Source organism: Tinamus guttatus, unplaced genomic scaffold (genome assembly GCF_059628265.1).
Source record: "Tinamus guttatus ecotype Peru unplaced genomic scaffold, ASM5962826v1 Tinamus_guttatus_pri_ptg000524l, whole genome shotgun sequence".
Taxonomy (NCBI): Eukaryota; Metazoa; Chordata; class Aves; order Tinamiformes; family Tinamidae; genus Tinamus; species Tinamus guttatus.
This window is the reverse complement of record NW_028289058.1, coordinates 1611878-1637500: the sequence shown is the minus strand read 5'-3', so window position 1 is coordinate 1637500 and position 25623 is coordinate 1611878. Positions and strand designations below refer to the sequence as shown.

The 25623-nt window shown below is 41.4% G+C and overlaps 1 protein-coding gene across 10 annotated transcripts in view; it reads right to left on the bottom strand.

The window, feature by feature from the left end:
- The window catches only part of SOX6 (SRY-box transcription factor 6), a 340141-nt gene that overhangs the window by 229298 nt on the left and 85220 nt on the right, over positions 1 to 25623 (bottom strand). For 2 of the 10 annotated variants that reach the window (XM_088533830.1, XM_088533837.1), the window contains exon 1: positions 13500 to 13987. The exons of 5 other annotated variants lie outside the window; for them this stretch is intronic. The gene's annotated coding sequence lies outside the window, so the exon portion shown is untranslated. Of the gene's footprint in view, positions 1 to 13499; positions 13988 to 14021; positions 14047 to 25623 lie in introns of those variants that run through there. 3 more of the 10 variants (XM_088533838.1, XM_088533839.1, XM_088533836.1) reach the window with 2 other exon arrangements.

Genomic DNA, 25623 nt, shown 5'->3' with positions numbered 1-25623 from the left:
CTCCTGACTGGAACAACCAAATTGCTCCTCTATCCTTCTGGAAGAGCCACGTTCCTGCTAATGAAACGTGGGAGCGGTCTGGAAGGAGGTGTTAAGCGCGGCAGCGCTGCCTGCTCTCCCGGGACGTCAGGTGCAAGCGTGGCTGCGGCCGCCGCGCTGCTCTGCGGCGCGTGGCAGCGAGGCTGCAGCATCTCTGCTGGCAACCCCGGCACAAGAGGCTGCGCTGCCATCATGCCCAGTGCACACAGGGACTGATCTGTGGCCGAAGACATGAATGAAGAGGGCCCAGCTGACTGGAAAGGTTTTGGGGTATGGCCCATAACATAACACCAAAGAGTTTTGGCAGCAGAAGGGGTTGTCTGCATATGAGACTGGGATGAGCCTAATTTTTAAATTTTAAAAAAATAATTTAAAGCAAGGTAGGGCAGGGAAACAAAGGATCTGGTTGTTGTTTGAAATTCTGCTGTATATATGCCATTTTAATACACTGTGGGATATGACAGTTGGTGGTTTGCCATTAGTTCACCCAAAATAAATGAGCATATGAATAACTCAAATGATTAAGTTAGTTTCCACTTCCAGCCTTTCACATCCCAGAGCACTAAGGACAAAACAGAGCGATAAAAGGGAGCTCCCCAGGCACACTCACCGCAGCCTGCAATGCACAGGGGAGCACAGTCCCCTGGCCTGCCCCAGCGGGCACCAATACAGTGCCGAAACACATGCACGAACATAACAGGTAGGAGCTCCTTTGGTTAGGAAGCAGTATCTGGTGAGCCATGGGCACTGGCGCTGGTCCAGGAGGAAGGTATGGACATGCTGTGGCTGACAATCCCGCCAGTTTTTTTAGTGGTAGACTCCAGGAAATGTTCCACATAGCCCTCATAGTTTGCTGGCTTCAGACTTAAATGCATACACGCACATCCAGACACCATCCCTTCTTAAATTTCCTTTGAGGTTTCCATGTGCTGCTGCTTTTCCCCACAGGCTCTGCACTATGCTCTATCCTACCATGCACCACGGCCAGCTGGGAACACTGGGAAAGCGCGCGTTGCTACTGCGACACGCACGAGCCACGGCCCTACCGTGTCCCAAGCCTAGCGAGTTCCGTATCGCCCTCTTCGAGGCACACGGGTATATCTGCAATAAAATTAGCAACCACCTCAGATACCTCTGAGACAGTTTGGCTGAGGAAGGGGAGCAATTCTCACAAGGGCTTCATGCATCCCCAGAGAGGAAAAAGCTAGACCCAGGAACTCAGTCTACAGCCAGACAAGAATAAATCCCACATGGAATTGCCTTTATACCCAAGCGAACATCTGCATGTACCTGTGTAGCCACATTTACATATATGTGTCTGCATGTGTGTGCCCGTGTGTGTAGGTATGTGTATTTGCATACAAAGTTCAAGTCTTAAGTAATGGATGAAGACTATGTGATATATCCTTAGCTCCCTGAGCTGTTGCTTTTTCCCCATACGCTGTTGTCCAGATGTAAGCTGTGAAACCCATCCAAGTTCCTTCGCAAGGGAAGTGTTGAGCCAGGCGGTTCAGGCTGAGCTGCTGCAGTTATCACTCCATTGAAAATGAACAACAAATTCAAGTAACAGAGGCTGGGTTTGATTCTGGATCATTCTGGGCTTTCTTTCTCCAGCTGCCACCCCCACACTCTCACCTCTCTCCCACCCTTCCCTGCCTACCATAAAGTTATGATGCCCTTTCCTAGAATAATGAATGGAATTCCCAGATTATTATTTTAGAGGCTTAACTGATTCTCAGTGTTTTCTATGCGCTTAGCACTTATACAAAGAGGCTTTTTTATGTGTCTTTCAGCAAATACAGAAATAGGTTTGGAGTCACTGTTCCTCTAATAGTTTCAACAGATAGCCACATTTACTTCCAAAGATTTTTTTCCTCTAATCACAGTTTTGCAGCAGGCTGCATGCAGTTGCATTACCCACTCATCTATGCATCTGCACCCAAAAATAGAGCATCTCCCTTTCTAAAGCCATTTCTTCAAAACATACGTAGCTTGCATGCTGCTCCCTGTACAAAACAAAACGCATGTAAGAGTGCGCCTGTTGTAACCCCACTTCCACTTCAGTTATTTATTTCCAGGTAATCTCAGTTGACAGTCTACTAGCTGTCACTATGGCCAATTTTACACTGGGTATTTACCTCCATGCAGATGTGCAGCTATTCACCTTTTCTTTATTTTTCTGTAAATGCCATATGGACAGAAATCATTGAGTCACCAGATCATACATTTATTTTTATGATATATTATGCTGTTTGATGTCATGTTGACATCTAATTGACGCTGCTTTTGCTTTTTTTTGTCTTTGTTTTGTTTCTTGGTTTCAATAAAAAGAGAATTTAAAAAAGGCTGTAGAGTGATGACTTAAGGCACTGACAGACATGAACATAGCATGCATCTCTCTTATGATGTGCTGCTGAGTAATTGGGTATACTTCTAGCTTTAGATAACATACAGAAAACCTCTGCATTTTTACTGCATAGTGAAGTATTTGTGTAAGCCTAGCCTATAACCTCAAAAGAACTTTTTTCTTTCTCTAGTAAGAAGTACATACAGAACATGTTTTCAGTAAGGACTTAACCCATGATTTAAGAGCCAATAAAGAAGGTTTTCCAAAAAGAAACAAGAAAGTAACAACCAAACTGAAATCCAACATACTGAAGATTAAATATGTTCCACCAGCGTAACAGTGTCTTATTGTACATATGGAGTAGAAGGGGATGATTAATAGTAAAATGGTATGTATGTCAAAAGAAAAATAAATGCAATTTAGACAAAGTACACACTTATTAACAGAGAATATCATTCAGTTACTCAGATGGCAGCAAGGAGAGGATGGAGCTAGCAAAGAATGTATTTCACTATGTGAAGTCACATTCATCTTCTGCCCCCTTATTTTTTTCACTCCCACCACCATGCTAAACTTGCAAAATACAAATACTGATGAAACCCCTGCTGGCATAAGATAGTGCCTAAGTGCCCAGTTACTTCAGCAGAATCAGGATTTCCCTCAAGGCTTTTCCAGGCAAAACCCACCACCACCAGACCACGAGAGGGAACCGATGCCCGTGCTCCCCTGTAGCACACATGCTGCCCGCAGCGGCACTTCGGCGTCCTTGAAACCCAAAGCCGATACTTTGCTATATCATTTCATAAAATACTGGTCACAATGCTCAAACATTTTCAAGGTATATAAATACCTAAGTAAGTAAATAAATGCTGATTTGTAAGGATAGCAAAAAAGGTGAAAGTTAAACCAAGAAGCAAGTTTTGAGAAGTTGTAAATGAGGAGAAAACAAAGGCTAGAACAGAAATGCCCATTCAACACGAACTCTAGAAATTGCTACCACTCCTGCTTTGTCTAAATAAATACGTATAGATATACGCATATAGTAGAAGAGAGGAAGAGAAGGAAAATACAGGCCATATCGCCATCCGGAATTACCTGAAGAAAAACATTTTGAGCTTCACTCTCCTGATATATGGTGTCAGCAGAACCCACACAGGGAATTAGAGCCCCTAGGTCACAAGATGCATGCTTTAACTGGACACGAGCTATAAATCAAAGACCAAGTGGCAGATTCAAATATACTTATCCAAACTCCCATTCTGAAAACTCTTAACTCCCTCTCTCAAGACTGCAAACTATCCCAAAAATGCCTTGGTTATGCTTTTGTCCGCTCAGCATCACTTCTGCAGAAACACTCTGGCAATTCAGGCAGGTTTCTTTTCCTACCACTCTCCCTAGATGAGTGAATCCTTCCATCTGCAAGGACATTCTCAAAATCTCTGCATTACAGAGGAGTTACAAATATATAACTCATCCAAGACACAACTGACAGTACACCCAAGTACAACTATAAAAGGAACAACATTAGAACCTTTCATTAGAGCCAGCCAAGGTCCTCAATTCTTAAACCAACAAATCAGACAATTTCTCTTTTCCTACCCTCCCCGATTTCCTTGCCTCTTAAATTCAATTGCTACACAGTTTGGTATGGCCCTTAGATGCCCTTCAGCTCACACAGAAATGTACTCACCAACTTGGAACCATTTTATCTCGACACAATAAACTATATGTCAGTACGGTCGCACAGCACAGAGACCTATGGCTTGGTCAAGCTATCTTGGGTCTCTATTGATCTCAGGTCATCAGTGATCTTCAGGATTTTATACTTTTCAAAACTAGACATTATTCTGCCCTCTAACCAATGTCCAGGTCTCACGGATGCCAAAATCCAAACAGAAATGCTCCACTGTCACCTGAAAAGTCAGCCTGACAAACTCACCATAAAGAAAAAGAAGAAAGAGAACTGAGAGATCAAACTGGACGTTGACACTTCCCAAATCTGGCTGTAGAAAAGAGCAGCTCAGCAATACAGCCCGGTAGTGCATTCCACTAAGGAAAGAATGAGAAATCACGAGGAGCTCTAGGAAACTTGTAAGCATGAATGTAGCAAAAGGAGAGAAAATTCTTTAATTGATATACACAACCAAGGTCTTCTTTTTTTTTTCCCCTAACCTCTGAGAAAAGATAAATAATTATTGGCAGCACTACTATCACGCTATAACACTATAATACTTTTATTTCATTAATGATCAATTCCCCATAATGGGGGAACTATAACTATGAGGTAAATTCTTATTGTCACGTGCACACGCATCTAAATTACCGTCAAACAACACCCTCACTAAAAAATAGTGGAGTCTTAATGCAAGTTTTGAGGAGGCAATCTTCTGAATTTAAGAACGTCATACTTTTAAGCAAATGTAGAATGACTTAAAATAAACATTGCAGGAGGGAGCTCATGCTCTAGGCTTCACCAAGCAATCAGCAAGGCATCTGACACGCTACAGAAAACCTGCAAAATCCAGCAAATAAATCATGTAACACCCATTCAGCATCCTACAAAGCACACAGTGGGGAGCTGACACATTATTAACTGGCAGTAATTTTCACAAACTGTAACATACTAAGAGCTTTATGACATACATGTAGTGAAATATATATTTATATCTTATAAATATATGCATTTTTAAAGCACATTAATCAAGATCCTGCAATTAAATCACTGGGTCATGTTGTCTCCGATGGGCAGCCTCAGAAACATTATTAGGGAATATATTTGGGAAGCACCTCCTCACCAAGACTGCACACGGAGCCCCGAGGGCCATGGCTCTGCTCTTTACCAACCAAACCTCGGCGGTGCCCTGGGTGCTGGGTGAACACTGCTCACCTGGGGCCTCATCTGAGGCCCAGAGAGAACCACCTCAGCGCTAAGGGTTACAAGGTCGTGCTCCTCCTGAACAGGAACCTTTATATTGTATGAAATATTATGTAAGCTCACTGAAATACCACTCTTGCAGGAGACACAAAGCCCATGAGGGGCAATGCAGGCTCCAACGAAGCCCTAATGCCCAACAGAAGGGAAGAACTGAAGGTGATGCGACACAGACCTCAGCTTTCAACCAAAGCATCTTTTCCCTTAGCCTCTGGGAAGATTTATGTGACTTTACAGACCAGATGCAAAGCTCACCTGTCTCTTTCAGACCAGCCAGAAACAATCCATGGATGGCAAACTGCTTTTTACTGTTCTGGCACTGTTCTTGTGGAGACACGCGGGGAGAACTTGGGGTCCCAAAGGCTGGTAGCAAAATTGGCCCTTTACAATCTCTCAATGCAGCCCGCCAAGCAGTAGATAATCTTGCACAACACTTCATCTGATACTTTCACATTCACAACCCTTCATAATGCTGAGTAGTTTTTATTTAAATAAAATCAGACAAGATTAAAAAAAACAAAACAAACAAACAAAAAGCCAACCTAAAGCAGAAAATACAGGCTAGACATGAAAGTCGAGAACATTTTCCCCTCCATTGTCCATTATTCTTTAATGTATCATTCTCTTCCTGCATGTAGGCCAAAAACATAAATCCAAAGTAAACACAAAAGGCAAATATCTTTTGAAGGCCAGGCAAATATTTGAAAAGCAAAAAAGAGATTCTGCTTTTATCTCTCGATCATCCTACATTTAGCGGGGAGGGGAGAGGGGTTTCTTTTCCCTTTTCTTTCTTGTTTTCCTTTGTCTTTTTACCTCAAGGAATGCAGCCAGGGCAGGTGGACTGTGTGGCTTGGGTTCAGGGATGGTTATCAGGCTATAAACACAATAGCAGTGGGCTAACAAAGGTCACAAAATTGTCCCCTGCCTGTTATCAGCCTACAGAGAAAACCTGGTACTGTAAAAGGGCTATTAGGTGATAAACCAATGCATTAAAAATCTTGATCCAATAGTATTTTTAAACTACAAAAATTGTGTCCTGACCTTGCAATCTGATAGATGTCACTTAGAAGCAAAGTACAGGTGTTTGTGCAGAGCTGAATGGTTTTAATTAGGTTCCTCAAAATTAGCGTAACACCACTCCAGGGACTAGAGGGAAGACTTGGGCCTTCCACTGTGCTGCCAGTATTAAACAGTACCCTAACATAAGAAAAAAATCCCTGCAAGCTAAAACGATAAAAGATTGTCAGTGAGACCCAAATCATCTAGGGAAAGAGACTTCCTACTACCTAAGTGAGGGTACCGACTGACTGGGGAAGGGTATTAGGTGGGAATAAAGCTCTTGAAAGTGAAATGGAAAAGGCAAAAACGTTTTTGCCTCCGTCTCCTGAGCTCAGGACTCTTGCGTTGCCGGGGAATACAGATTATCAGGATGTTGGTAGTTCAATACACTGGGTTGATGCTCTCCTGGCAATAGCAAATCTTTTCCAAAGACACCAAAAAAGCAGCAATTCCGTCAGGAAGAAGACTATGGGGTCCCCTCCTTCAGAGAGGGATCATGCCATGTGGTTGGAAATATGTGGGAGAGCTAACTCCTTTGCCTCAGGTGCCTCTCTATTTTATGGATAAATAAGCCTTTTTGACTGCCAAGCTCATTACAGTGTAACACACCACAAAATAAAATAAAATAAAATAAAATAAAATAAAATAAAATAAAATAAAATAAAATAAAATAAAATAAAATAAAATAAAATAAAATAAAATAAAATAAAATAAAATAAAATAAAATAAAAATGTTTTGCAAATAAAATTGCTAGCAATCGTTTGAAAGACTTATATGCATTTTAATCTATTACTGATTTTATCAACTAATTCTCACTATTTGGGCTCACAGTATACTACCCCCCTCTGTTTTAGAAGGTCACCTCTGAAAGTAAAATGATATATAAGACAGACAATATATATGCAAGTGTGAAGTGTTGTGTCCAGTAATACTAAAGTAATACAGGCCATTATTATGTGTATGTAATTATGTGTATGTATATAAATGTCCGTTAGACACATGCATGTATACATTCACACAGACATATATGCAAACATACCTAGTTATTTCCTTATCCAGAAACGTACAACATTAAGGGACAAAATGCATGTATGTGTGTACAGATACATAAATATGTATACATAAAATCTATTACCTGTAAAGAAATACAAGCACACATATAGCTGCTCTGGAAGGAGCCCACAAAATGACTTGTTACTAACGAAGACTATAATAAATAACTATTCTAGTAATTACTAGACTGCTTTGTACACTTCACATTGCAGGATGACAGTCTTTGCTCACAAACTTTCCAAAGTGCAGATCACCTCCTAAGCCCAGGTCTAAAAAACACTGTGCAGGGTTACAAAGCTGTAGATTTTTAAACAAAAGTACATACTATTTTTTCTTCCAATTGCTTATTGTGCATTTCTGTCTCTCTAGACTTGGCTGGCATCAGTCAGCCAATTTCATATGGTTTTAATAATTTATGAAGATGTATTCAGATATACGGGCACATTTCTTAAAACTAAAACAGTTGCAGCGCTGCTGGAGGTGCAGAAGTAAAACCAGAACACCACCATTGATGAATTAAAATTCAGCTAAGAATAAATTGTGTTTCAGTGGTGCAGATGAAATCTTGCACGAGAACAGTAAATCATTCTCGCCTCTGCTGTTGAAAGTGTGTGGGCAATTTTGTGTCTTGGATTTCTATGATCATCTACCACCTAAGGTGTGTTGATCCTGCCCTTGAAGGCTGACTGTGTGATGTTGAAAATACTGCTCAGGAAAGGGCTCAGTAATTTATTTGCTGCCACCATGCTTCTTTTCTAATTTATTCCCTGAAAGCACTTGTTTTAGGGAAGTGGATAGCTGACTTGTCTCAAACAAAAGAGAAGAAGAAGATCGGTAGATCCTTGCTGACTATCAGTCACTTCCCACTCTCTCTGCCTGTTTGCTAGGGAGAGCTCAAAGCAGACAGTAAAAGGCAGGGCAGGACACGGCACCCATGGCTCACTTCTCAAAGGGGCAAGAGACGAGTGCCCCGGTGAAGTCCATGCGCTAACCTGAGCGTTAGGTCAGTGCAGCTCCGCGCAGAACCTGGTCCTCCTCGAAGCAAAAGGGTTTTGCTATTAGCCCCAGGCAGCAGAGCACTGCGGTTACTCAGCACTGCCTTAGCTCACCATCCCACCAGCCCCAAACCTCGCTCTTCAGCATGGCCCACTTGGGCGCATACGCGCTAACTACCTAGCTCTGACTCCAGACAAACACGGAGGCTCACTGTTCACTGGCAACATGGCAGCTCCTCTCCTAAGAGGAACGGAAAACCTACCAGTGTTTCTCTCCTGTAGGGTTTGATTCGGCCTTTGCATGAAACAACCTGGTAGACAACACCAGATTCGTAATCTGGTTTAGCAGACGGTTGTCATGGGGTAACTTGCAGCTACTTTGTTTTCCCTCAAAACTGTGCGACTGTAATGTGGTGATAGCCTTAAACAGGCTAAGTGATGGAAAAGACGTAAATAAGGGGGGAAAAAAAAACTATGCCCATTTTTCAAAGAAAAATGCAAACGCAAATTTTTCAAAGAAAAATGTAGTATATTCGAAAGTCATAGACAAGAAAAATCTGGCATACACACTAGCATGTATATTGTATACATACAATATCTCAATAAATGCTCAAAACTTGCCTCAGCAAAGAAAAAACAAACATTCACGTGATTTAACACACATTTTTCATGCAAGAACTGTGATGTCTAATTATACATGTTTCTTTTTTAACCTTAATTAATAAGTAAAACAGTCATCTCTAAGTTGAAATTAAACAAAGAAGGGCTTGACAAAAAGTCTGTTTTGAAAAAAATGAGCGAGCACGAGCAGTTGTACTGGCTTGCAAAGGGAGGCTGTGTGCATACGAACACTGGGGAGCAGATATATGGTCCCCTCCTGGCCAAGCTCCTCATCCTACTCCGAGCAAGAGGCTAAGGTGGGATCCTCTTCTCTCCGGGTAGGAGAGCAGGAGCAGCCCCTGCACTTCCCAGCCACGGCTGAAGCACCTTCTTGGGCCCCCTCCCCACGCAGCCTTTGCTCACTTTGACCAACCAAAAATTCCCTGTGTTATTCTCAACACAGCTGCGTTTGCCCCGTGCCCACAGCACCTGCAGGTCACCATCTCACCAGGCTGGCCCACACATGGGACAGTAGTCACTTACTGTGCTTCCGCTCCCGTGTGGCACTGCCAGGGAAATTCGTTTGGTCTCTCTCACTACAATTGTTTGTCTTAAAGCACTTAGAATAACTAAATATCTGCATAAATCCTCATTCAGGCTATCTTTGGAAGAAATGCCATGATAAATACCAGCAGATTCTCCTCTCACATCTATAAAAACACAATTCAAGCCTGTACAGCAAAGACAGTCAGGGACATACATTTAACAGCCCTATGGATATGATGTACCCACTGGCACTACCAAATTTCATGCAGATGGTGAAGCATGATGCAGGTTTGATTGCTCCAGCAGTTAGTAATTGAAAATAAAATGATGAGCCTTCAAGAAACACACAGTTTCACAAGTATGGCTTTTAATAGCTGCTGGAGTATCTTGGATATAACAAAGAACACATGTAACTTCTATTTCTGATGAGGAAAAGACAAAAAGAATGAAAAAAGTTTTCCTCTAACACTACATAATTCAACTAACTTTTCAAGCTCTTCTTTCCTTGCAGTTGTTGAGATAATAATTATTTTCCGAAAGACAGTAAATATGCTGGTCCCTATAGCAAAAACAAATCTTAGAAGGTTTCTGTCTACATTATCTGATAAGGAAGAGGTGACAGTAAGCAACGCCTTTGCTTCCACAAGGGGATTTCTACCTTTCCTATATTCTCCCTTTACTAATGCCCTTGCCTAGACAGATGCACACACATGAAGCCCCACACCTGCCCCACGTCATCTGTTACCCAGCCTTGCGATGCTGCCTTGGCCCTGGCCACCCTACATGGCTGATGCTCTCTAAGGAGTCCAAAAAAGCCCGGGACTTGAGAGCTTGACAGCCTGCAGCCCGGCACAGCACCAGCTGCACCATATTTATCTACTTGTTTATCAAAGAGTTTCCCCCTCATTGTGTGGATAACTGACCTTAGCCACAGCTAATAGGACATCAGCTTCCTTGAACTATGCAGCTTTACGCTGAATCTTACAAAACACTCCAGTGTTATCCATCTAGCCTCACTGAGCTCCTAATGGACTGAAACACATTCTCTCTCCAGCCCTGGCATCCCGCACGAGGTGCGGTGTGGAGAGCTGCAGAGCCTGGCCCGACGGGCGCCGTGGCCATCTGTTCCTGCAGGCCAGCGCCTCGCTGCTTCCACCAGCCTCTTCGAGAGACAGAGCAAGGCAGCTCGGGGAGACTTGTGCCCCCCTTCTCCACCGCTCCGTCTCCACGCTCACTGGCTGGAGGCCTCAGCCCGCTGCCCTGACGTGCGGCCGCGCTCCAGGACACGCGGGGAGCCAGGCACGGAGCTCAGCTAATTGCTCCGGAATTTCACCCCTCTCAGCCTTGAGCCTCTCCACAGGCAAGGAGCTGCACGTTCTGTCTCGACAAAAAACGCAACAACTTTAGCGATCACGTAAACCCTGCTCAGGCACCCTGGTTCCGCTAAATCAGATGACATTCTTATCAACTTATTCCAGACATGTCCAACTACGTCAAACTTTTTTTTTTTTCTTTTAAATAAGAAACTAAGAAGCAGCAACTGACACAAAAGCAAAGATTGTATCAACTGTCCCATTTGTTCATAGGGGGACTTCTGGGGGGGTTGTACTATATGGAATTGGCTAGGTTGGAAATGAGTTGCCGGAAAGGGCATAAAAGAACACCTTCTGCTTGGCGGCTTCCATTTGTTTGTTTTTTTTTTTTTTTAATAATACTATTTTTATTACAGTCAAACTACTCAACTTACAGTTATTTTTCGCCAAGTCACAGTTGGGGGGGTTATTTCAAGACTCTATCTCTTTAGTTTTAATTTCTAGAAAGATGCAATTAGTGTTTGATCCATTCAGATTCTGTCGATAAACTCAAACTTAAGTAGATGTTAAACTGATTATTGATTAAAGTCTCTCACTTTAACCAATACTGCCCCAAAGGTTAGATATCCATCACATATAAATACAAAATGCAATAAACTCTGAGATAACACTTCCAACTGCAATTAATTTGCATTTGTGGGTTAGTACCCTTGTACAAAAATATATCCTCTTTTAATTCTTCAGTGCAAGCAAGCTGCACTTGTTTTGCAGCAAAACAACCCGGGCTGCTCCGGAAGATGTTCCCAGCAGAGCATTCCAAAGATTCACTCGTGCAGGAAAACACTGGAGCTGAGCTCCCTTGCCAGCTCTTTCCCAATTTTAAGTTTAGCTCTCCCACTCGGGAGCAAGTGCTCCAACACCAGTTAAGAAACCTGATCTGATTTAACTTTCATTTTTCCCATAAACATCTAGAAAACTTTGTTTTTCTAATCAGTTTCCGACTCTCCAATCAGTTTCTTACTTTCCCCCCCAATTACAATCTTGTTTTTTTCTACATACATTATTTCTTTGATAATTTTTCATCACTGGTTTTGTTGCTCTTTATATCTCTCTGAGATCCTAGTGTTCAAACTCGAGCAAGCATTCCCATTCTCTTCTAACGCGCTTGGCAAGGCCACCGGAAGGTCTCTATCTGAATGCTTAGCATATCTTCCTATATGCCACCAGTTGTTGCTCTTACACCTCCGTTGCCAACAAACATTGGGATTTTAATTCCTCTCAAGTGAGGAGCTACCTGGAGAGGCCCAGGCCGCAGGGCAACCAAGCAGACCTGTCACACACAACCCAGCTGCTCTCTTTCACTTTCCTTATTCACCGTCCTCCCGTTCTCTCCGAATTTGCCTTTGCCCTAGGCCTTAGTTTAATCCCATTCTCAAAATCAAAAGGTTTCCTCCTACTTTGTATGGCTCATGAAAGGTTAGCAAGTCTAACTAAATTGCTACAGGGGCGCTGCCTTCAGATTTCGGTTACTTTTTCGGTTTTTATCTGTATGCTGAGTCTTGTACCACCTGAGTCCCTTTCACGTGGCTTGCAGGCTAGGGCACAGGAAGAGGCTGAAGGCTGCAGACAGCCCAGTCCTCTCAAATATTGTAGTAACACTCTATGCATACTTAATGCTGTTCCACTAGCAAATCAGGAATCATTTTTTAAAGAATACTCCTAAACAGCACACAACTTAACGAGATAGGAAAAACATTAAATACTGTACACAGGCATTCCAATTTCCATAGTGACAGACTATTATTATTTAAAACATTTTATGCTCTCTCACCTAAGGAAGTAAATATTGAAGTCTAAGTTTAAAAATAAATGTTTGTCATAACTATTGAGTAATGTCAGCGGCACAAATACAGCAGGCCATTTCCAAAGCGTTCTCAAGACAGAGCTATCAGTCTTTAGTAAAATTAGTAGAATTACACAGAGATTATTTCCAACTGATCGAATGGCTTGGTTTGCCTTTCTTTAGATCAACACAATGGGATGTTTTACCAAACATGCACGTGTTCATACATGATTCTATCCCTGAATCATAGATGCTGCAATCCCCCCTTAAAAAATGTTTTGTAAATAAACATGAATGTATTTCAAAATATTTTAAAACAACCTTGAATCAATCATTTGCACAGTGTGAAAACTGCAGTCTAAAAAGTCTCTGTATGAAAACATACACAACTCTGCAACATAAAATTCTCCATAAACTTCCACCTTATGTTCAAGCAGAGCTAAAGAAAAAATTACATAATATATTAGCTTGCAATTGCAAAGGACTCTTCAGGTTTTCTATTCATCTCTCAGACTCAAACACAAACTAGTAAAGAACTGTTAAGCTCTTTCACAATTAAACACACTGCAGAGCTAATAAATATTTCCTTTCTTCTCAATGTGAAAGAACTTCAATTTCTCTCATTCATTTGGAAAAGTGAGGATCAGCATATCCTGTTTCATACGCCAATAGTTTAAGCAATTCAGCAAAGATTCCTTTTGCAATTGAATTATCTTAAAATGAAAAACAGAACAAAAAGGTTTTACTTCTCTGAGATGATGTCCAGCTTACCTGACTTTGCCATTCCACACCGACAGGCTGAACAATATTATCAGCTCTTCAGGTACTAATTCTTGCTAACTGGAAGGATATTTTCTCTCTTGCTGGATTAATAATCAACTTCCCTGATAGTTCATTTGCAATTCTTCGCTGGTTAACCCTTTGCATGGCCCCTATTTTGAACTGAGCCACCTATCCTGTCCAGTTCATATTAACAGGAAAATAACAAACACAGACATGACAATTAAATGAAGAACTAACAAGGAAGTTAAAGAATAGATGGATTTAAAAAACAAAATGCCTACAATACTTAAAAAGTAGTTTCTCCTAAAGATCCTATTTTTAAATCTAAGATCCCGGTAAACCAAAGCATCAACAGAGTGAAAGCTGTAAGTCCAATGGCTCATACGACCACATGCTCCCTCGAAGCTGCTGCCCGACTTTGCCACTCCAGCCTACATCCAAGTCCGACACAGGCCTGCGGAGCTCTCAAAATAACATCTTTTATTATTGAATAGTTTGCTGAGAAATTACCACAGTTATCAGCGTGTGCAAGGCCATCCATCTGTGTTGTCAGAAAGCAAAAGCAAGAGTGGCCAGGAGTAAAAACAAGATAAGAGAGGCCCAGAATGGCTAAAAAAGGGAGTTCAAGTAAGGTCAGAAGAGTTTAAGATGGGATACGTTGCAATTACATGTAGTTTTATTTTTCAAAGATATCAGTAGCAAATTACTTACATTTTCTCAGTTTTGTAAGAATTCAGCACATTTTGGTAGCTCTGTTGTGAACTAAACAAACAGGTTATATATGGGCTTGAGAGGTCTAATGTAAGAAGGTGAAAAATACTGCAGAACCCAAAGTAGAGAAATGAAGCTGTGTTTTGGGGCTATAAGGTGGACTTTGGGATGTGTTTTCCGGGAGAGAAGAGGGAAAGAAGAAAGTTACTGCCTGGCTGAGGCATCATGCTACAAAAAGAGTTATAAAGAAAGGCTTTACATTTCTCTCTCTTTTTTTTTTTCTTCTTCTTCTTTTCTGGAAAACACTGACTTAGCTTTTTTCTAGGAAAAACATAAAAGATTACAGTTCCTTTCATAAGAGGAAAGCTCTCACTGGTAAAAGCAAGCTACAGTTATTTTATCAAATAATACTGAAGTACTTTGGATTTTCCCTTAGACAAAGGGACAGAGGCTCCTAAAGTTACGACGCAGCACAGAAGAGGCTTTTATCTACTTCCCTTTGCAAAAGAGCAGTCCTATAGCAAATGTGTTTTTACATGACTGTAGGCCTCTCTCTACTGTGGTACCTAATGCAGTTTGCTGTAAACTTTTTATGATACGTGCTGCTGAATTCATGAAAAAATGCTATAAAGTTGGAAGCAGATTTATTTCAGGTTTATAGTTAATTTTATTCTGCATGTGTTGGAAGGCAAACCTTTTAAGAACCCCAAGAACGCGAGAAAACTACAACTAAATTTATTGTTGGGCATCGCATCAGTGGTACTCCTGGGGGCTCCTCTTCATGGGAAGAAAGCTTAAACAACACTTTCTAACACATTGGATTGCTTCCCAGAGATGCGGTGGCCTACAGAGGCAGCGCTGAACAAAGCTGGCTGGAATAGCACGTCAGTAAACAGCCCCTTTCAGCGGATGGCCACAAATAAACGCAACTTTGTTTAATAAAGGGAAATTATAGTGATCTTGTGGGCTGTACAAGGCACGTTATCTCTCTCTGCCGTTTCACCTGACTAAGCTGGTGGTATCTCTCCTATCACCTGAGTGAGCACTTGGCTGGAAAGAATAGGAGCAAACAATCCCCTATTGTGGAGGGGACAGCGACCTTCCATGTCCTTGGGGCTGCCATGACCTTTCCTCTCCCTCGCCTCCAGTGTGCCCCCTAACAACTAAAACTACGCTCGCTCAGGCTGAATTCCAGATTGTCATTAAAAAAAGCCCTGTCCTTTCAAAACAAAACCAATTTTTACACCAAGGTGGAGGAGAAACACAGGTCCATTGTTCGCGCACAGATGGAAGTTCGAGTTACTACGGCAACAGCTCTAATCCCCCTTTTTACCACCTTTTTCACATCATTGGCCTATCAAGTGTGCTACCTTTTAACTCATAAGCTCAAAAGCTGGTAGTCTAACTGACTGCCCTAATTAGCCACGATTTTCACAGTACAGACAACATGATGAGCTAATCGAAATTTGCAAAATAATGACGTACCTCCAGCAAATATTCCTCCTCCTGAGGCCCAGTCTTCGAATAACAATAATGAGACCATTATTAGAGGAGGGCATTAAAATGCTGCACTGCTGCTAAACAGAGAACTTAATTGTTCTGGTCTTGTCCATTGAATCAACAACCTATTGTTGTGGACTTGAAAAATAAAGGGCCGCAGAATGGGTGCCATAATGATTGGTCTGTGCTGCCATACCAGCACTCTGCAGAATTGTTTTCCTTTTGAAACTCTTGATGGACTAGTAGTTTTGTTTAAAAGTAATATAAAAGGCAATTGTCTGGATAAAAAGTCCTATTTATTGAAATCTTTAGAAGCAGTAGCATGGATTTGGTCGTGACCCCCGAGATAAAAACATAAGGGCCGTAATAATGCTATTTGCAGAGGCTGCTGCTTGCAGTGACACTAGATAACGCGGGCCTGTCTGGCTACTGTAAAAGGAAGCGCGGCATTTCCTTCACACACACAAACCAAGACAGAAGGTCATGCAGTGGACAGATCCAACTTGCCTGCTAAAAGGAAGATATTTTTATTTAAAAAAATACCAGCAACTTGATCTATTTGCTCATAACCTTGATTCTGGGGGTCACATCAAACTGATCTGAAGGTACGTATACGTCAGGCACAGCACAGAACCTTTTCATTTAGGTTTGGATTTTATGGATAGTGAAAAGGACTGATCTTCTCTTCGCTTCTCTATAGAACTACATCCTAAAATTCGTAGCACAGAAGCTGAATTGCTTGCACCTAGGGATGTGGCAAGTCAACCGATGTGATTCCTGACTTACTCTTACCAAAGGATATGCCGTTTACTTAGAAGTCAAGTCATGTCTTTCTGTATTCTTGCAATTACCTCTCCATATTGCCGCCTATGAAGTGCACAAAAATAGGCTATGACTCTAGGCTAATAAAATTATGAAATACCAGAATTTGGGCTTGAAGGAGCACCCCAAAAAATTACTATTTATGTCAATGTGAATCATTTTTTTTTCTCTCATTCTTATCAACACACTATAAATCAAAATAAGGGGGAAAAAAGTTAAAAGGAACAAGAAGGACAAAAACTTAAAAGTTAAAGGTTAACTGGCAAGGCATTTTCAGCAGTCCTTAGAAGCACTCGCTTAATGTAAAGTTGTCTTGCGGGTACTCACAGAACACATTTCTTTTAAACTCAGAGTCTTTTCTTTTATAGATTGAAAAATGCCTAATATAAAGAAGTATTAAATTGTAAATAGGACCTCTTGCTTCATTCAATCCATGCTTTGCTTCATTTATCTTCATCTTGTTAGGCTAAATTAATTAACAATCTCTGTTTTGCACACTTTCTCTTTTCATTACATCAAATAATGGCCTGGATATGGGAGAAAGCCCTCACCACAGGGATCCTGAAACACTACCTTGAGGAAGACTCTCTTACATATGTATTGCTTCAGCTATATTAACTAGCTAGATGTTACACCATTTATTAAACGGTTTCTTGATTGCTTTAAAACAATTACGATCCTGATTTTGTAAGAAATTGAATTATTTTAAAAAATAAGAGGCCTGAAGTGTATTGTGCCTACAGCTTGTGAGCTAGAAGTCACTAAAAGAATAAAGAAAAAGGAGTACATAAATTCATAACCAGTTTTACCTCGTTTAGTATAAAAGGCCTGCATTTGAATACAATTTCTGGCCAGTTGCATGCACAGTCCTCAACACACTAATATGTCAAATCTCTCAAACCAGGTTGTACCATTTGTCTGTGAATGTTCTGTATATAATTAGTTGGATGACTGGAACGGTTTTGCTGGTAAAGCTGGTTATTTTAATACTGTAATAGGGAGCAACGTGCTAAACTATTAGGCAAGGTTTCCTCCTTTAACCTACATTATGGCATCCAGAGCAAAAGGACAAAACAGTAAAGCCTTTTTTAATCTCACCCTGATCAAACAACCCTCTTTCTCCAATCACAGCTTTGTGCGTGATATCTTTCTGCTAGTGTTTCTTATTTAATTAAAACAGACACTGACAGAAGGACATGGATTAGGACTGTAATGATGCATTTACTTAGATTAATCGGAGGCTCCTTTTGGAGTAATGGCTTAGACAAAGAACAAAAGGAAATTGTTATGAAACAGCCTTTTATCCCAGGCAAAGGTCACATTATGAGGTTTTTAATTTTGTCAGCCTCTGTTATATCGGGCCTTGCTACTGGAACATGAGAAGTGCCTCTCTCCCTCTCTCCCCCGAGCAAAGCCAGTTATTATAATACAGCCATTAAAGCTGCAAATTAAAATGTCTGATTTTCAAACAGGTTGCTTGGCTTTCAAGCCCCTCTAATTAGCATGTAGCACATTGTTGTGCGGGAAAGAAACTGCAGATGCTAATGACCCGCTGCCAGGTGACAGCGCGGCCGGGCCGCATCCGACGGGCCCTTCGGAGCCGCGCTCCGACCAGCGCCTCTGCCCAGCCCTCGCGCCAGGAGCGAACGCGCGCGCAGACGAGGATCAGAGTTCAGCAGCGCCAGCACAAGGGGTTGTTGCAGGTTAACCAGGGAGCAGCCCGCGCGCACGCCCAAGGGGAAACATCGGAAACCTCCGCGGGCCCTTGGGCCAAGTGCAGCCAAAAGCAAGGAATGGAGAATTCTTGCTATCTCAGAAGGAAACTTCAGAGAAACTTCTGTCCTCTCTGCAGTACTTGAAAACCTCACACAACTGACCTCTTTCTGGGAACCATAGCGGCAAAAACAGAGCTTATCCACCTCTGTTCCTCTCCAGAAACACCCCAGCCAGTTCCAGCAAACTGGGCTTCCACCTGGCAACAGGGCTCACCTCCTGGCAAAGCATGAGCCAAGTCCTCCGCCCAGCTCAAAAAGCACACGCCAGATTCGGCCACCTTGTAGCTACCCGAGATCAGCAATGCTTCACGTTTTGTCCTGGAAAGTAGTAATGTAATTATGTATAAACCACTGAAATGAGCTACGTAAAAAAGGAAAAGATGCTTATTTGCAGAAAGTCCATTTCCAGCACATTAGCAGTCAAACACCTCATCTGCTTACAAGGTGGGAAACAAATTCTGGTGAATAAAACATAAATAACATTTGCTATGTAGTAGTGCTATGTTGGATTGAAAATACGCTGAACTTCACCACGTGCTCTACAGTCTAGGCATCCCACTGTCATCAGCCAGTACCACTGGTGTTTTTTTGAATGCTTTTCTGCCAAGATAATCAAATCCTAACATATCTGCATCTGTTTTCACCTTGCCTCTTGATGCTATTCTTTAATTAAAAAAAGAAGAAAAAAAAATAGACCTATGTGAGAGAAAAAACACACCGGTACATTGATTTATAAAACAAGACAGTAGCACCTAATGAAAAACAGACTTTGTACAAAGTGAAAAGTTTTTCTATGCTCTAAAACTTGCCGTCAGGAGCCTCTCATTATTTTCCTTCCTAGCTGTGCACACACAGTTTCTGGAATTCAACCTAATGGAGTGTTTTAAAGGCTTGTTGCAATGGCTCTTGCATGGATATGCACAATGCAAAAATGCACTTCTCCCTGGAAGTTGTACCTGTTCCTTAAGATACTCCGTATGCTATTGCTCTTCTAGTAAGTAATAAAGCTGCATTATGGTCCTATGCAGGATGTGAGTTCATGCTTTAAGATGGGAGCTGCTTCGATAGCAAATCATCTGCATTGTTTCATGTCCAGCAGCTAGAAAGCTGGCCAGGTACAGCCTGCGTACAGGCAGTGCCTACATGAATACGGTGCTTAGCGTCCAGGGCTTCTGCTGAATATCCATGTACTACAGAGGAATATATGCAACAGAACAACTGTAATCCAGTAATTTAAGACTTCGGTGTAGGAGCTTTGACAGAGCCGGGCTGGCACAGCAGCAATGCGTGGCCTGGCACTAGGAAAACCCCAGCAGAGCAGCCCTCCAGAGGCAGTGCGGTCACACTGAGCCTGGAAACACTGGTGGCCAGTAGACAGCAAAAAAGGGAATCCACTTACTCACCTTCGTGCTTCCAAGAAAAGGTCACCACATGCCTTGCACTGATGCACAACAGAATCAAGTCTATTTCTAGGAAAATAATGTGAAGTCATTGAGATGTTTGTGTCATAAATGCAAGCAGTTACGATCCAAAGACATAAAGGAAAGAAGACTGGGAAGTTGGCTCAGAACCCCCTCTGCAAAGCAACTGCTTCTATTTCAGTATGAATAGTGGTGAAATCCCAGCTCCTCATATGGGCCTTTGGTATCCATGGATGTGAGTTTCTAAAAAAACAGTTTCATGCAGTGGAACCCAATCCCGTTCCTCAAATCACCAACCAGGGCCCAACTTCTGGCACTGATTATACAGAACAGCAATTTTCGCTATCTTCACATACCGTAAAAGAAAACCAATATGCATCTCTGCACACTCATATCAGCTCTTTCAGTTTGTCTCGTTACGCACATCCCATCTCTGCTTTTGCCACGTATCCTTGCCTACAGGTCGCACCCAGGCAGTCCATAGGGACATTTTGGTCAGAGAGCAAAAGCAGGGCAGTCTGCTCTTCATGTTTCCACTACACTGTATTCGGTTCGTACAAAGCAGCTTTTTTTTCAGCCCAAAGAACAGCCAGATCAACCAACTTGGATATTTGATTTAAAGTTACTTATTAGATTACATCCCTAGAAATTCTCACTACTATTCATGTCTTTTTGCTATGCTATATATTCCAAATAATTTCAAAACTTCATTCACATCTGGTTTGCAATATACTTTAAAAATGTTTATAAATTACTCGCCGCTTATATGTCACTCATATGAACTTACCAATGGACTTTTGACTTAATTTCTTAAATTCTCTTGGCAATTTTCAATTTTTCATTTTTTTCATTTTTTATCAATTTTCACATCTTTTTTTTTCAGTCATGATATTAAATTAGGTAAATGTTGGATCAAAATCACATAAGCAGTCAAGTCCATTTTTCTAGCTCTTACCACTAGATTTTAATAAATGTTAGGGCTATTGTACTCCAAACTGTCCTACGCAAGGGAATACTGATTTATGCCATCAATCACTGATTTAAACATGTCCTTCTAATTGTGGGGGCCAAAAATTAAGTTGATAATTTATTCCGTATTACACATAATAGCAAAACTACCTGTCAAATGCGGGTAGTATACTTAATGAATATTTCAGTCAAATAGATACTGCTGCATTTTAGCATGCAAAAGTAGCCTGCACAAATTATGAGAATATTTTATGTCAAAGTGAAAGGAAAATTATCCATATGCAAACTTGGCTTGCATCTCAGCTCACACAGGCTGGATTTCAAGAGAAACGGGACCAAGCTTTGTAACTGTTAAGGGATCTAAGTTTGGTGATAACAATGTGAAATGGCTTATACCCAGGAAGGTATCATGCATATATAATTACAGAGTATCCTTCTCATATACAAAAGATCCTTCTCATCTGCAAAAGATAGCCGTGCATTGAAATTCAATGCCTCCTGAAATATGTAATGCACTAGGCACTGCTGACCAGTTTTCCTGCTATCAAAATGCCCCAATAGGAATTGCTTAACGAAGTGGGAATACAGAAGAGTATGGACTATTTTTGACCTGGCTAATTCCTCTTTTGTGCCTTGGTTTGCCCAAGATGTAAATCACCTTTCTAAAGTGCTTTGAGATCTATTGATAAAAAGAGCTGTCTGAGTGAAACCGAATCTCTTCAGGAGTTTGAAACAGATAACACTTTAAAAATAATCAGCATACTTTGCTTCTTTCGCCGCTGCTACAGCTTGCACCAGTTATCCCCTGGCAGTATAATAAACGGCTGAGAACAGCCAGGCCATGCGGGCTCTCGGCCTGCGCGCTGCCCAGCTCCCGCCTGGCTGCAGGCTGAGGGCGCTTCCAGGCCGCCAAAGGCGCTGGAGCGGCCCTGCGAGGCGCTCGGAGCGCGCGCTCTCCCTGCAGCCCTCCCGGCTCCAGGGAGCGAACGCCACACGCCAAACATGGTGCCGAAAGCTCTCCTACGCTAAGCACACGCACCGTTGCAATGGGCAGTCGTTTTTTTCCTGCCTATGTAATTATCATGATTTTAAATCATTCCTAAAGAAAGGAATTAAAATATATAGGCTATTAGTAAGAGGATACTCTTAACCACTGCATGGAGACTGATTTATAATTTCAGTCTTTAAGAGCATAGTATAATAGACTTCAAAAGTATGACATTTTGGTATGCATTAATATTTCAGGGCGATAATTAAATCCTTACAAAATATCTACTGCTCACCCAACTGAACCGATGGAAACTAAATTTGTTTAACACGCAAGTGAAGTAATACTTGCTAGAAGTATGCTGAACAACCTAGAAATTTTAAACATTATTGCAAATATTTTAATGTTTAACAAAGCAGTAAGAGAGGTTTTCCTGACTTTCCATATACATGTGTGCACGCGTGTGTAGTTCTGCACTCGCTCTTAGGCAAAAGCAATTCTGGCAGCAGCAGCAGGGGCCGGCTGCAGGCAGGGGTCCCGGGGGGCGACAGGAGCGTGAGCACAGCTAAGAGAGGGCACAACAAGAGGCCACAGCTGCAGCGAGGGCAAGAACCTCCCGCGAACCTGCAGCAGCTTCCACCTCCCTTCTGCAGCGATAGGAAGCTGGCGAGAGCTTCCTTCCAAGGAACTACTCCAGATTAGATTAGCATGAATAGGGAAGCCAGAACTTAAAGAGTTAAATTCCTAAAGCTACACAGAAGTTTAAAATAATCCCATAGAAAGTGGTTGTCTTAAATCCTAGATAGCTAGATCATTTTGCTTTATTTCTTCCCCGAGCCTGGCCTGCACCTTTTATGATAATGAACTGCACAGTCAGCCCTCACTTGGTAAAATATTTTTGTTGCCCTACAGTTAAACAAATGCTTTTTTCATTTTCTTTTAAAACAGCCTCCCACTCATGTTTCTCTAAAGAGTGGCAATCAGTCCAACTGCATAACATGTACAAGCTGGGCAGCAAAGACTCCTCTTGCCCCCACTGAAAGGGTCCTTTCCTTATTCATCAGCTAAAACACGGGGAATTAATAGGACTTCCAAGCTGCCGGAGGGTACCTGGCAGAGATTCTGATTCCGCAGGACTCGGGCTCCCCACTCACAGCCCAGGATTAGCATCTGGCATAGGTAACACTTTTAGCTCAGGGAAGAGGAGAAAATCAAGGTAATCTTTCCTTATTCCTTTCACATGCTGGTCTTCCTAATTCTGCTCTCTGCTCCTTTTCCCCCTCTTTTTTTCTTCCCAACTTTTGTCTGAAACCTGCAGAATACACAAGTCCGAACACCAAACTGATGGTGTGTGCTATGCTGCACGTTACAGTCTCCTGGTTCTTTGCCCTGCAGTATGAAAGATTTGCATAAAGTTGAAATGGCAGAGATCTATACAAACTACAGTTAAAATATCATTACATTTATGTGTTCTTCTATATGAACTAGTAAAAAAAAATTATTTTTCGTTCCACTTTAGGGCAACATTTTATTACAATTAAATGAACAGGCTTGGCTTTGCTACTTTGAAAAGAATCATGACCAAAAAGACACAATTTTAGGAAGCATAACTGGAAGATGATAAAGGGAATCTGTCCATTTCCACAGGAGGTAATATCAAAACCAAATATATCTGGCTGATATTTAAAATTTGAACATTTCCCCTTTATAATTCTTTGCAATGTGCACAATTTATACCAGAGCTTTGACAGAGAAAAGAATGAAGTACTTGCCTTCAATCCCGAGCGTTTTTTCTATTGTTTCTCTTGATTTTTTTTCCTTTTTTTTTTTTTTTTTAATTCCTTATTCTCTGCCTTCCCATCACAGGTGATCATCCCTGCAGCACCATTCCTCTGGCTATGACTTGGAACAGGCAGCTTCCCGAAGGCAAAAGTAGCCCTACTTTTCTGATTTAAAAACAAGGGACATTGCAAAGGGGGATAAAGCTTCAGCTTCCATTTCTTTTGAATTTCAGTGTCATCTCTGCTATAGAGTACATGACATGGCAACCTAGACAATATGACAAATTACAGAGAGAGTTTTAGCAATTAGACTATAGAAAATTACTGGATCTCCTCTAAGCAATTTAATATTGTGTCCTTTTCAGAAAGAAACTGTTTAAAACATGTTTTACATGAAATATTTGACAAACTGTATGCTTAATTTGTAAGCTTTCTCTGTTACAGAACACAACATGAAACCTTAGGTAGCTGGCACGAGTCCTCCCGCAGAGGAGCACCCCCTCAGAGGTAGCAGTTCTCTCCTCTCCCAGGAAACCCAGAGCATGTGGCACTGACAGACACATGGAAGGAGAGCAATACCAACAAGTAAAAGGACAGAAGATGACTTTGGCAGTTATGCCACAATTACAGAACAAGAATTTAAAAGGATGGGGTTTTTTTTCCACTTGAAGTCCGCTGTACACATTTTATTATAGTGAGTATTCACTTTTTTCCAAGACTCAGCCTGAGACAACAGCAGCTGACTGCAAGCTCTCTATAGGAGTCTAAAATTAGTATTAAAAAAAGAGCTTTTTATTCTCGTAAAATTTGTACATTAAACCTGACATTTTAAAAGGTTACTTCTGTAGAGAAGAACTAGCAGCTATCAAAATCTAAAAACACCAATTGAATGTAAACGTTTCAAACTGAACTTACATTAGCACAGACAATGCCACATTGCCAACACCCATGTAAAGCACAAGAAGGCTTTAAGTACAACTGCAAATTATGTGAATGGTCAAGTTACAGCGTTATTGCATCAAAGCTGCACTTTAGGTAGCTTGGTGCTAGCTACCAAATGGTCTGCATTATGCTACATGGCCAGCCAAGGCAAGCGGATTTCCTACCACTTTGATCAAATTATCAATCATGATTGAGCAGGTTCGTGATACAGACAAAAGTTTCCTTTTAAACTTAGCCTTTTTTATTCTTCTGCCTTACTGGAAATGCGCTTTACTCCTTCCTTAAAGATTTTTGTATACGTTAGGATGAAATTAACTCATTTATATGCCCAAAAGTGTATTAAAATCATATTCACCCCAGTCTCTTATATGTATGTTTGTTTTATCTACCATATCCAGCTGTAAGTAAAAGAGACAAGTTAGTCCAAGGACATAATGTCTTTCAGGCTCTGTAGCACTTAGCAGGTTACCGGGCCTCCAAGGCCTAACAGATTTAAGCAAGACTTTTCACACAATCAGGTAAAGAAAGGCAGGCCAGTCAGCAGATGTCCCATTCAGATAACAAAGATAATATTTTAGTGACAATGTGAGAAAACAACAGCAAAAATGGTATTAAAAAAAAAAAAAAGTCATTGAACCGTAGCTCTCTCTTCCCCCCTCTACTGGGAACCATCAACTGGAGTTTGACTATGACATGCAGTGCAGGCTTCAGAAAATGGAAAGTCCATCATGTAGGCTTTATTCAAAGAGATCCATATAAAATATTATAAGAAATGACTACATCAGTGCTGCTGGACAATGTGATAGATCTGAATTGCTTCAGCAGATTGAGCACCAGCTTACTGACAGTGTTTTACAAATACCAGGTTCCTAGGTGAAAAAAGACTTTTGTCATGCACATATTAAACAGACCTACAACAAAATGTTGCTGCATTTATATCTTCAGTTTCACTTCATCGTAGTGGAAGTATTTAGTGCCCTTGACTTAGAGTTAGAAACACTGAACTTGCAGGCAAGAAAGGGCTCCCAGTGCACAGGCAGCTCCAAAGACAGGGAGAGGTGGAAGGGCTGGGGTGCGGCATAGCTCGTCTTAGCATTTGTCAAGGTCACTTCAGTTCTTCACATGGCTCTTCTTAGACACCATTACCTCAGCTAATTACGCTCAGCAAACCATAATAATGATGGAGATAGCCCATCTCTGAAG